Consider the following 14,309-nt stretch of genomic DNA (forward strand, 5'->3'; position numbering starts at 1 on the left):
TCTGGCAAAATTTTAAAAATAGGATGGGCACTAGTCAAGGTATTGAAATGTCTTTTGATCTCTCTTCAATATTGGACAGGGTGGAGGGCCTTGATTCCCTGACTAAAATGTTCTCCAAGGAGGAGATGGATAATACTATTAAGGGCATGCCTATTGACAAGTCTCCTGGGCCAGATGGTTTTAATGGTCTGTTTTTCAAAAAGTGTTGGCCCATAATCAGTAAGGATTTCTATGAGCTGGCTTCTGCTTTTCATGAGGGGTCTGTTAATCTGGAGAACATCAATTATTCTTATATCACCCTGGTTCCTAAGAAAAGATCTCCTGAAAATGTCAATAATTTTAGACCTATCTCTCTCACTGGTATGGGAGTCAAATTTCTTTCATAGATGGCTGCAAATAGATTGCAGTTGGATATTATGAGATGTTTGCATAAAAACCAATATGGTTTCATCAAATCTAGAACTATTCAGGACTGTGTTGCTTGGACCTTGGAGTACCTGCACCAATGCCATCAGTCCAAAAGGCCTATTGTCATTCTCAAGCTGGATTTTGAGAAAGCTTTTGATTCACTTGAGCATGAGGCTATTTTTCAAACTTTGAGGCACAAGGGCTTTAATGAGAAATGGATTTTTTGGGTTAAGAAGTTCTTGGCTTCTGGAACATCTTCTGTCCTCCTTAATGGAGTACCTGGGAAGCAATTTGCTTGTAAGAAGGGGGTTAGGCAGGGTGACCCTCTTTCGCCTCTTCTGTTTGCCATTGCTGCAGTCAGTTGTGAATGATATGCATCAGAAAGGGCTCTTACATCTTCCTATTCCCTGCCATGTAAGGATTACCCAATTATCCAGTATGCTGATGACACCCTTATTATTCTACCTGCTGAGGAATCTCAATTGCTATCCTTGAAGAAAATGTTGCTTTTGTTCTCAAAGTCCACTGGGTTGCATGTCAACTATCATAAGTCATCTATGCTGCCTATTAATGTGGATTCAGTGGAGATTGCTAGGCTAGCTGCAGTCTTTGGTTGTGTGGTTGGCACTCTTCCTTTTACTTATCTTGGGCTCCCTGTGGGAATTACCAAACCCAAGATCTTGGACCTAATGCCTCTGGTTGATAGTATGGAGGGGAAACTTTCTGTCAGCTCTTCTTTCCTTGCACATGGAGGAAGGCTGCAGTACCTGATCTCTGCCCTCTCTTCTGTGCCAATTTTTTTCTTGTGTAGTCTGGACTTGCCACCTGGTATACTAAAACAATTGGAGAGAATACAGAGGCAGTGCCTTTGGATAAAGTATGGGCAAGATTCTGGTCAGTCCTTGGCTGCTTGGGGTTTGGTTTGCCGGCCCAAAAACAAAGGTGGACTGGGTATTTTGAATTTGAAGCTGCAGAATGAGGCTATGCTTCTCAAACATGCCAGCAAATTTTACAATAAAGTTGATGTGCCCTGGGTCCAACTCATTTGGAATACTTACTACCAGGGCAGAGTTCCTCATGCTACAATCATTTGTGGCTCCTTCTGGTGGAGGGATATATGCAAGTTAATGGATAAGTTTAGGATGGTCAGTGTTGTGCATGTTAATAAGGGTGACACTGTTTTGTTTTGGTCTGATTCTTGGTCCTTGGGGGACTTTGGTATCCCTCTTGAACGAAGGTTTGCCAGGCTTTTCTCTTTTGCCATTGATCCTCTTATCTCTACTGCTGAGATTTTTGACTTGACTGAGCTCACTTACTTATTTCATTTACCTCTCTCTGAGAGAGCTTTTGGAGAGCTTAAGTCTTTGCAAAACCTGCTCATGCATTCCAAGCATAACCTACAGTTGAATGATACGTGGGTGTGGAAAGAGGATGGCAAGAGTTATTCTGCTAAGAAATATTACTCCTTCTTGCACAAGCACATTGTGTTCAACCTAATTTTATCTTGGATTTGGGCTAGTTGTTGCACTATGAGAGTCAAGTTCTTTGTTTGGATGATGATCATGGATAGGCTGAACACTCAGGATATGCTGGAAAGAAGACACTGGAATGTATCTGATTCAAACCTTTGTGTACTCTGTCCCACACGCACCAAGGAGGATAGAGATCATCTCTTCTTTCAATGTAACTTTAGTTGCAGGGTTTGGAATTATCTTGAAATCAATTGGATGGCAGGAGATGATATGATTGCCATTGCTTATCATGCCAGAAGGGATTTTGGCAAGCCTTTCTTATCTGAAGTGGTTTTTCTGGCATGCTGGAGCATCTGGAATATTAGGAATGACAGGGTTTTCAGAAATATTAGACCTTCTTTTCGTAAGTGGAGGTCTAACTTTATTTTGGACATTTCCCTTTTGGTTCATAGGATTAAGCCTAAGTTCAAATATGAATTGCTTAGATGGATTTCCTTTTTGCCACATTGAGGTTAGTTTGTTATTTTTTTCCTCTTTTTTCCTTTTTGGGTCTCTTGGACCTTGTAAGTTCTATACATATGTAACCTTTTTTTGGGAGGAATAAAAATTGTTGTGGGGTCCACACCCTACAGTTTCAGGTCAAAAAAAATTATTGCTTGCATCGATGACAACTTACTTGAAGGATCTTACTCAATCCATAGGTAGATATAGTGGACTCTCATGGCAAAACTGGGTTTAAGGGTATTTGGAAGCACAAGTAGTATCTCTACTTCGTGCAAAGAATTGGCTAGCATGAGGGAGAAAGGCAAGCTCAACATGTTGGATGATCCATGACAATATACTTTATTTCAGATGTAAGAAAACATAACCCATTAGGTTGTCTTGCTTGTCCAACCTCAACTCTTTAGCATGTCATATTTTAATGAGTGCTCACAATCATAGAAGATGTCCAAGATAGTATATTTATATGTAGAACCTCTCTTTCCTTATTACTTCCTATTAATTGCAACGATGACCAAAACTATGTTTGTCAACTCTCAACAACTTTTAATCATCATACTCTTTATATGTGAAGTCATTACTCCATAATATAAATATGATCTCTTTGTTTCTTTTTATTCATTCTTTTTCTTTTATTCCCTCAAGATCATAGCAAGATAATCAAGCCCTTGACTCAACACTAATCTTTATTATATATAGCTCACGGACTCGATTACATGGAAGGATCATAAAGCAAAAAATCAAAACTAAATCATACTAAAACTTTATTCTACTAGATCAAGATATTACTAAAAGGATCGAACTAAGAAAAAACGGTAAAGATAGGAGTGTGATGGTGATACGATACCGGGGCACCTCCCCCAACCTTGGCAGTTGCCAAGGGGAGTGCCCATACCCATGTGATTATATCTCTTTCTTCGGAGGTGGCGATGATGGAGCTGTTGATGATGTAAATTGTCCTTTCAGCTTCTTCATGTTGTAATTGAGAAGAGCAATTTCCTCCTTTAAATCATCGACCTCCGACTCCAGCTTCATGATCTTGTCACATAAATCTCCTATGCTTTTCTGCCGAAAACGGGAAGGAATGGATCGATTGTTAGATAGTTTAGCCCTCTTAGGGAGACTAGACTTCTTGAACTTCACGTCCATATCCCCAGGTTGAGGTAGAGGGACATCCTCCTCCTCCGAACTTGAATCGTTGATCCTCATCAAATGAGGATCCTCCTCCTCATCCGTATTCGACCACAAGGAGATAGATCCCCATAGGTCCTTGGGTCAGCAATGAGGTGTGAGACATAGCTCTCTCCGTCGGAATCCTGAGATGACATCTTGCTCCAAATCTGCGGCAGAAAACAGCTCGAAACAAAAACAGAGGATAATTGCGTGGTACGATGGTCAAAACCTTTGGGGGATTATATAATGAATTTTTTACCGACCAAAAGAAGTATCGTGCAAGAAAACGGAGTCCGGAAAGCACACGAGGTGCCCACGAGGCAGGGGGCGCGCCCAGGGGGTAGGGCGCGCCTCCCACCCTCGTGGAAGCCTCGTGTCCTTCCCGGACTGCTTCTTATTTTCCTATTTTCTTGAATATTCCAAAACAGAGAAAAATTGCCATTAGAACTGTTTTGGAGTCGATTTACTTACCGTACCACGTACCTATTCCTTTTCGGAGTCCGAAACGTTCAGGAAAGTGTCTCTTATGTATTCCTCCAGGGTTACGGTTTCAATAATGTTGGTTTCAACATTTATGGGATTACCTGAGATATAATGTTTGATTCTTTGACCGCTCACCACCTTCGGATTTGTGCCTTCGAAGTTGTTGATTTTTATGGCACCGGAACGATAGACCTCCTCGATAACGTAAGGGTCTTCCCATTTAGAGAGAAGTTTTCCTGCAAAAAATCTTAAATGAGAGTTGTATAGCAACACATAATCACCGACATTAAACTCACGCTTTTGTATCCTTTTGTCCTGCCATCTTTTAACTTTTTCTTTAAACAGTTTGGCATTCTCATATGCTTGGGTTCTCCATTCATTAAGTGAGCTAATGTCAAATAACCTCTTCTCACCGGCAAGTTTGAAGTCATAATTGAGCTCTTTAATAGCACAATATGCCTTATGTTCTAGTTCGAGAGGTAAGTGACATGCTTTTCCATAAACCATTTTATACGGAGACATACCCATAGGGTTTTTATATGGAGTTCTATAGGCCCATAATGCATCATCAAGTTTCTTGCACCAATTCTTTCTAGATCTATTAACAGTCTTTTGCAAAATTAATTTGAGCTCTCTATTACTCAGTTCTACTTGACCACTAGATTGTGGGTGATATGGAGATGCAATTATATGGTTAACATCATACTTAGCAAGCATTTTACGAAAATCACAATGAATAAAATGTGAACCACCATCAGTCATTAAATATCTAGGAACTCCAAACCTCGGAAAAATAACTTCTTTAAGCATCTTAATAGAGGTGTTATGATCAGCACTACTAGTTGGAATAGCTTCTACCCACTTAGTAACGTAATCAATAGCAACTAGAATATGTGTATACCCATTAGAGGAAGGAAAAGGTCCCATGTAATCGAAGCCCCAAACATCAAATGGTTCAATAACAAGTGAGTAATTCATAGGCATTTCTTGACGTCTACTAATATTACCAATTCTTTGGCATTCATCACAAGATAAGACAAACTTACGAGCATCCTTAAAGAGAGTAGGCCAATAAAAACCAGATTGCAATACCTTATGTGCAGTTCTATCTCCAGCGTGGTGCCCTCCATAAGCCTCGGAGTGACACTTGCGTAGGATCTGTTCCTGTTCACGCTCAGGTACACAACGTCTAATAACATCATCTACTCCTTCTTTATAAAGGTGTGGGTCATCCCAGAAATAATGTCTTAAATCATAGAAAAACTTTTTCTTTTGCTGGTATGTGAAGCTAGTTGGTATAAATTTAGCAACAATGTAATTAGCATAATCAGCATACCATGGAGCAGTACGAGTAGTATTTGTGACAGCTAATTGTTCATCAGGAAAGATATCATCAATAGGTAGTGGGTCATCAAGAATATTCTCTAACCTAGATAAGTTGTCCGCAACGGGGTTCTCATCTCCCTTTCTATCGATAATATGCAAATCAAATTCTTGTAGTAAGAGATCCCATCTAATAAGTCTAGGTTTAGCATCTTTCTTTTCCATAAGATATTTAATAGCAGCATGATCAGTGTGAACAGTTACTTTAGAATCAACAATATAAGGTCTGAACTTATCACAAGCAAATACAACTGCTAATAATTCTTTTTCAGTAGTAGCATAATTTCTCTGGGCACTGTCTAGAGTTTTACTAGCATATTGGATAACATTTAATTTCTTATCAACTATTTGTCCTAGAACAGCACCTACAGAATAATCACTAGCATCACACGTAATTTCAAAGGGTAAATTCCAATCAGGTGGCTGAACAATAGGTGCAGAAATCAAAGTTAAGTATTTCAAATGCCTCTACACAATCATCATCAAAGATAAAAGGCACATCTTTTTGTAAGAGTTTAGTCAGAGGCTGAGAGATTTTTGAGAAGTCTTTAATGAACCTCCTATAAAATCCAGCATTACCAAGGAAACTTCTTATACCTTTAATGTCCTTGGGAGACGACATCTTTTCAATATCATCAACTTCAATACCTCTTTCAGAAATTTTATGCCCCAAGACAATATCTTCATTAACCATAAAGTGGCACTTCTCCCAATTCAAGACAAGATTAGCTTCTTCACATCTCTGCAAAACTCGATTAAGGTTGCTTAAGAAATCATCAAAAAAGTTCCATAGACGGAGAAATCATCCATGAAAACTTCACAAATCTTTTCACAAAAGTCAGAGAATATGGCCATCATGCATCTTTGAAAGGTAGCAGGTGCATTACATGAACCAAAAGGCATACGTCTATAAGCAAAAGTACCGAAAGGGCAAGTAACAGTGGTCTTTGCTTGATCATCAGCTGACACAGGTATTTGAGAGAAACCAGAGTAACCATCTAGAAAGCAAAAATGTGTGTGTTTGGATAATCTTTCTAGCATTTGATCAATGAATGGCAAGGGGTAATGATCCTTTTTAGTAACTTTATTTAATTTGCGGAAATCAATTAACATCCTATAACCTGTAATAATTCTTTGCGGGATCAACTCATCTTTATCATTAGGAACGACAGTAATACCTCCCTTCTTAGGGACACAATGGACAGGACTTACCCACTGACTATCAGCAACAGGATAAATTATACCTGCCTCAAGGAGCTTTAGTATTTCCTTTCTTAGCACTTCTTTCATCTTAGGGTTCAGCCGTCGTTGGTGATAAATAACTGGTTTGGCGTCTTTATCCAAATTTATTTTGTGTTGACATAGAGTGGGACTAATGCCCTTAAGATCATCAAGAGTATATCCAATAGCAGCGCGGTGCTTCTTCGGAGTTTTCAATAATCTCTCTTCCTCCTTCTCTGAAAGGTTAGCACTAATAATAACAGGATATATCTTCTTTTCATCAAGATAAGCATATTTAAGAGTATCAGGCAATGGTTTAAGCTCAAACACGGGATCACCCTTGGGTGGAGGAGGATCCCCTAGGATTTCAACAGGCAAGTTGTGTTTCAGAATGGGTCCTTGTTTAAAGAATACTTCATCTATTTCCCTTCTTTCATTCATAAACATATCATTTTCATGGTCTAGCAAATATTGTTCTAAAGGATCATTAGGAGGCACAACAATAGAAGCAAGACCAATAATTTCATCCTTACTAGGCAATTCCTCATCACGGGGTTGCCTACGAAATTTAGAAAAATTAAACTCATGAGACATATCATCCAAACCAATAGTAACAACATCCTTTTCGCAGTCTATCCTAGCATTGACAGTATTAAAGAAGGGTCTACCAAATATAATGGGACAAAAGCTATCTTGTGGGGAACCAAGAACAAGAAAATCAGCAGGATATTTAACTTTCACACACAAGACTTCAACATCTCTAACAATCCCAATTGGTGAAATAGTATCTCTATTGGCAAGCTTAATGGTAACATCGATATCTTCTATCTCAGCAGGTACAATATCATGCATAATTTCTTCGTATAAAGAATGAGGTATTGCACTAGCACCCATATCACTTAAGCCATGATAACAATGATCTCCTATTTTAACCGAAATAACCGGCATGCCTACAACAGCTCTATGTTTATCTTTAGCACCAAGCTTAGCAATTCTAGCAGTTTCCTCACATAAATAAATAACATGCCCATCGATATTATCAGCCAAGAGATCTTTAACCATAGCAATATTAGGTTCAACCTTAATTTGCTCAGGAGGTGTATAAGTTTTATTATTACTCTTACAAACCACAGTTGAAGCTTTAGCATGATCCTTTATTCTAATAGGGAAAGGTGGTTTCTCAGCATAAGCAGTAGGAACAATAGGATCGTTATAAGTGATAGTCTTTTCTTCAACCTTAATAGGTTCAGCAACTTTTACTTCTATGGGAGGATGATATTTAAACCACTTCTCCTTAGGGAGATCAACATGAGTAGCAAAGGATTCACAAAAAGAAGCTACTATCTCAGAGTCAAGTCCATATTTAGTGCTAAATTTATGGAAAACATCGGTATCCATAAAAGATTTAACACAATCAAACTTAGGTGTTATACCTGACTCCTTACCTTCGTCGAGATCCCAATCTTCAGAGTTGCGTTTAATTCTTTCCAATAAATCCCATTTGAATTCAATAGTCTTCATCATAAAAGAACCAGTACAAGAAGTATCGAGCATGGAGCGATTGTTGTTAGAAAGCCGAGCATAAAAATTTTGAATAATCATTTTCTTGAGAGCTCATGATTGGGGCATGAATATAACATTGACTTAAGCCTCCCCCAAGCTTGAGCGATGCTTTCTCCTTCGCGAGGCCAGAAATTATATATATAATTACGATCACGATGAACAAGATGCATAGGATAAAAATTCTGATGAAATTCCAATTTCAATCGTTTGTAGTCCCATGATCCCATATCATCACATAGCCTATACCATGTCAATGCATCTCCCTTCAAAGATAAAGGGAAGACCTTCTTCTTGATAACCTCATCGGGCATACCTGCAAGCTTAAATAATCCACAAACTTCATCCACATAGATTAAGTGTAAATCGGGATGAAATGTTCCATCTCCTGCAAAAGGATTAGCTAGCAGTTTCTCTATCATACCCGAAGGAATTTCAAAGAAAACATTTTCAATAGGTTCAGTAGGTTGAGGAGCAACTATTTGCTCTACTGGTCGAGGTGAAGATACCCCGAACAAGCCCCTTAAAGGATTAATTTCCATAGTAACAAGTGATAGTAAATTTTAGCACACTATATAAATTTTTCCTTACCATATTCCACCTACAAAAGGCGCTTCACTCCCCGGCAACGGCGCCAGAAAAGAGTCTTGATGACCCACAAGAATAGGGGATCTATCGTAGTCCTTTCGATAAGTAATAGTGTCGAACCCAACGAGGAGCAGAAGGAAATGACAAGCAGTTTTCAATAAGGTATTCTCTGCAAGCACTGAAATTATCGGTAACAGATAGTTTTGTGATAAGGTAATTTGTAGCGGGTAACAAGTAACAAGAAAATAAAGTGCAGCAAGATGGCCAATCCTTCTTGTAGCAAACGACAAGCCTGGACAATTTCTTATATGAAGGAAAACGCTCCCGAGGACACATGGGAATTATCGTCAAGCTAGTTTTCATCACGCTCATATGATTCGCGTTCGGTACTTTGATAATTTGATATCTGGGTGGACCGGTGCTTGGGTGCTGTCCTTACTTGCACAAGCATCCCACTTATGATTAACTCCTATTGCAAGCATCTGCAACTACAAAAGAAGTATTAACGTAAACCTAACCATAGCATGAAACATATGGATCCAAATCAGCCCCTTACGAAGCAACGCATAAACTATGGTTTAAGCTTCTATCACTCTAGCAACCCATCATCTAATTATTACTTCCCAATGCTTTCCTCTAGGCCCAAACAATGGTGAAGTGTCATGTAGTCGACGTTCACATAACACCACTAGAGGAGAGACAACATACATCTCATCAAAATATCAAACGAATACCAAATTCACATGACTACTTATAGCCAGACTTCTCCCATGTCCTCAGGAACAAACGTAACTACTCACGAATCATATTCATGTTCATAATCAGAGGGGTATTAATATGCATAATGGATCTGAACAGATGATCTTCCACCAAATAAATCAACAAGCATCAACTACAAGGAGTAATCAACACTACTAGCAACCCACAGGTACCAATCTAAGGCTTTGGGACAAAGATTAGATACAAGAGATGAACTAGGGTTTGAGAGGAGATGGTGTTGGTGAAGATATTGATGGAGATTGACCCCCTCCCGATGAGAGGATCGTTGGTGATGACGATGGCGATGATTTCCCCCTCCCGGAGGGAAGTTTCCCCGGCAGAACAGCTCTGCCGGAGCCCTAGATTGGTTCCGCCAAGGTTCCGCCTCCTGACATAAGTATTGTGACATGGGATCATGGCGATGATTTCCCCCTCCTGGAGGATCGTGGCATAAGTATTGTGACATAATGTGTAATAACAGCCCATAATGCAATAAATATCAATATAAAATCATGATGCAAAATGGACGTATCAGTAAGATATGCATCCAACATGCTCACACAATAAAATGACAAATGAAATATGTGACAAAGCATGCACAATCATTCTAGCATCTATCAAGCAATTTGGCGATGACTAGGTCATCTATGTATGAGTATATTGACTTAGGACTCAATGAGAACATTTGATCATAGGTCATACTCATCGTTTAAGCACAAGTGGGGTTGCCACTTTTTCATAAAGCATTGTTGTGTTCACATCATTTGAGTTGCTTTAGCTCAATTGATTAGAGTAAAGCTCCCCATAGATGTGATATCCCCCCTAAGAGGGATGAACTAACCTTGGTTTTGTCGATGATGACATCATGTAGGTGTTGAAGATGTAGATGCTCAATGTTGATGTAGATCATTCTGAGCATTCCTTTGGAGTGAGTTGCACTTTCAATACCTACACGGGTTAGTCCCACAAGGAACAAACAAGGATATCCATAGAGATAGAGTGATGTTCACATGATATGATGTCCATGAATGCATTAGGTTACCTTGTCCCTTGTCTTAACAACACGAGGGTTTGTGACTCCTTGAACTAGTGCAGGATATGGAAGTTGTTTGCACTTGTCCTTGCCAAAATGATAAGAGTGAAGTATGTTGGCGGAGTCACCCTCAAGAACTCTCTAGTTCTTCTTATTAGGGATCCACACCATATTGATGGGAATCCTTGGAGTTGTAGTCGTACTTGATGAAGTGGAACTTGATGTAGTCTTGGGAACCCACTTGGCCAAGGCCTTAGGAGCTTCTTCAAATGCATCAATCTCCTCTTGAAGCTTGTCGTTGCCTTTTAGCTTGTGGTCTTGTGGTGGAAGATCATCTTGAGCTTGTGTTCCTTGGAAAGAAGTAGGATCATACTTCTCTTGTTGAGGAACAAACTTCGTCTTGGGGTATTGATCTTCTTGCCACTAAACTCCATTGGCATTGAAATTTCGTTCAAAACCAACACCTTGATTCTTCCGGTGTCTTCCTTGCTTGCGTACAATTTCCTCAAATTGCTTACTTCCGGCAAGACTCCTGTAAACACCTTTCTCTATAATTCCCTTCAATAAGCTATTTTCTTGCTCAAGTGTAACTTGGCTAAGAGAATCATTAGTGGAATCAAGAGAACTACTAGAAGCAACAACATTGGATTTAGCATGATTTTTGTTACTACTAGAGGAAGAATCTTTCTTGTTCTTGTTGCTAGATTTAACTTGTGGCATGTAAGTAGACAAGAGTAAACGCTCGGCAATGTAAGAAGAACTTTTCTTGCGAAGATCATCATTGATTGCTTTTGAGAACTCATGCTCTGGCTCAAGGTTGATCTTTTCAAAGCGTAGCTTCTCATTAGTCTTTAAAAGTTCTCGATGATCTTCCAAGGTAGTTTCATGAGCTAACTTAAGAGTGTTTAGTTCTTTAGTTAGACGCTCAATCTCCTTCTTATCATCGTCATTCGTTTTATCCTGATTATCGTGATTAATAGCAAGTTCATCATAGATTTCATAACTAGAGTTGTCAACAAGTAAATCATCATCTCCTAGCAAATCATCTTCATCACTATTGAAATCAACATACTTGGGGTGTGTTACCTTTGGACCTTTAGCCATGAAGCATCTTCTAGTTCCTTCATTTGGTAAGTCAAATATGTCATAGGAGTTGGTTGTCACAAGAGCTAGGCCGGCAACACCTTCATCTTGAGTATATTCGGAGTCGGAATGATAACTTCTTTCGGAGTGATGGTCGGAGTCGGAGCCGGATACCCATTCACCAACATGAGCTTGATGTCTTCTCTTTGTGTAGCTCTTTGATGATTTGTCCTTCCTTTACGAATTTTTGCTTCTCCGAGAGGGTCTTCGTTCATAACGATCATCTCTACTCCTTCTCTCTCTTGGTGGTGATTCTTCTCTTCTACTTCTTCTCTTGGGAGAATCTTCTCTTCTTTTGTAGGGAGCTGTACACTCATTTGAGTAGTGTCCGGGTCTTCCACAATTGTAGCAATTCCGCCCACGACTTGAAGATCTCTTATCATTGTAGGACCTTGACTTGGAGCTTCTTTCCTTGCTTCTACTCTTGTAGAATTTGTTGAAGTTCTTCACCATTAGGCTCGATTCTTCATTGAAGGTTTGTTTCTCACTTGATGATGTGGGAGCTTCACATGAGGCTTTGTAAGCACCACTTGACTTGTTGTGGAGCCCTTCCTTATCCTTAAGTGACATCTCATGAGCAACAATTCTTCCAGTGACTTCCGTTGGCTTGAGATCTTTGTAGTTGGGCATCATTTGGATCAATGTGCACACGGTATCATATTTTCCATCCAAGGCTCTTAGGATCTTCTTGATGACGAATCTATCGGTCATCTCTTCACTTCCTAAGCCGTCAATCTCATTCATGATGAGAGCAAGCCTAGAGAACATTTTGGCGACACCTTCACTATCCTTCATTTTGAACTTGTCAAGTTGCCTTTGAAGCACACCCAATTTGGATTCCTTGACGGAGTCGGTACCTTCGTGCATATCAATCAAAGTATCCCAAATTTCCTTTGCATTCTCAAGACGACTGATTTTGTTGAATTCTTTGGGGCACAATCCGTTGAAGAGAATATCACAAGCTTGAGCGTTGTATTGCAGCATCTTCAACTCTTCCGCGGTCGCTTCACGGTTCGGTTCTCTCCCATCAAAGAATTCACCTTGCAAGCCAATACACACAATAGCCCAAATGGCGGGGTTAGCTCCAAGAATATGCATTTTTCATCTTATGCTTCCAACTAGCAAAATTAGTACCATCAAAGTAAGGACCTCTACGGTGGTAATTTCCCTCGCTAGACGCCATACTCTCCTAGCTTGTGAAACCAAGGCTCTGATACCACTTGTAGGATCGAAAGTATGTCTAGAGGGGGGGGGTGATTAGACTACTTGACCAAATAAAAATCTAGCCTTTTCCCAATTTTTAGTCTTGGCGGATTTTACCAACTTAGCACAAATCAAGTAATCAACCTACATATACAATTCTAAGAGTATAGCAGTGGACTGTAAAACAATTGCATATGAAGGTAAAGGGAGGAGTTTGGAGGGAGCAAACGCAATGTAGACACGGAGATTTTTTATCCGTGGTTCCGATAGGTGGTGCTATCGTACATCGACGTTGATGGAGACTTCAACCAACGAAGGGTAACGGTTGCGCTAGTCCATGGAGGGCTCCACCCACGAAGGGTCCACGAAGAAGCAACCTTGTCTATCCCACCATGGCCATCGCCCACGAAGGACTTGCCTCACTAGGGTAGATCTTCACGAAGTAGGCGATCTCCTAGCCCGTAAAAACTCCTTGGTTCAACTCCACAATCTTGACGGAGGCTCCCAAGTGACACCTAGCCAATCTAGGAGACACCACTCTCCAATAGGTAATAGATGGTGTGTTGATGATGAACTCCTTGCTCTTGTGCTTCAAATGATAGTCTCCCCAACACTCAACTCTCTCTCATAGGATTGGATTTGGTAGAAATATGATTTGAGTGGAAAGAAACTTGGGGAAGGCTAGAGATCAAGATTTATGTGGTTGGAATGGAATATCTTGACCTCAACACAAGTGTAGGTGGTTCTCTCTCAGAAAATGTATGTTGGAAGTGTAGCCATGTTCTGATGGCTCTCTCCACGAATGAAGAGTGGTGGAGGGGTATATATAGCCTCCACACAAAATCTAACTGTTACACACAAATCACCAAACTCGGTGTGACCGAATTATAAAACTCGGTCAGACCGTTTTAGTTCAAAATATGAATGTTAGGATTTTCGGTGGGACCAACGTGTCAACTCGGTGGGACCGATGTCGTTAGGGTTAGGGCATAACGTAATCTCGGTGAGACCGATTACACAAACTCGGTGGGGCCGATTTTGGTAATAGACAAACAAAGAGTTGGTCAGGCAAACTCGGTGGGACCGATTCGCTCATCTCGGTTAGATCGAACGTTACGAAGGGGAAACAGAGAGTTTGCATTGCAATCTCGGTGGGACCGATCGCTCATCTCGGTTGGCCCGAAACGTTACGAAGGGAAACAGAGAGGTTGCAATCCCATCTCGGTGAGACCGAGATCCCTATCAGTGAGACCGAAGTGACTAGGGTTTGTGGCAGTGGCTATGTCAAGAGAACTCGGTGGCGCCGGATAGAAATTTTCGGTGGGGCCTAGTTTGACTTTTGGTGTGGGACATATGTGGATATGAGAAAGTAGTTGTCGGTG

Source organism: Triticum aestivum, chromosome 3D (assembly GCF_018294505.1).
Source record: "Triticum aestivum cultivar Chinese Spring chromosome 3D, IWGSC CS RefSeq v2.1, whole genome shotgun sequence".
Taxonomy (NCBI): domain Eukaryota; kingdom Viridiplantae; phylum Streptophyta; class Magnoliopsida; order Poales; family Poaceae; genus Triticum; species Triticum aestivum.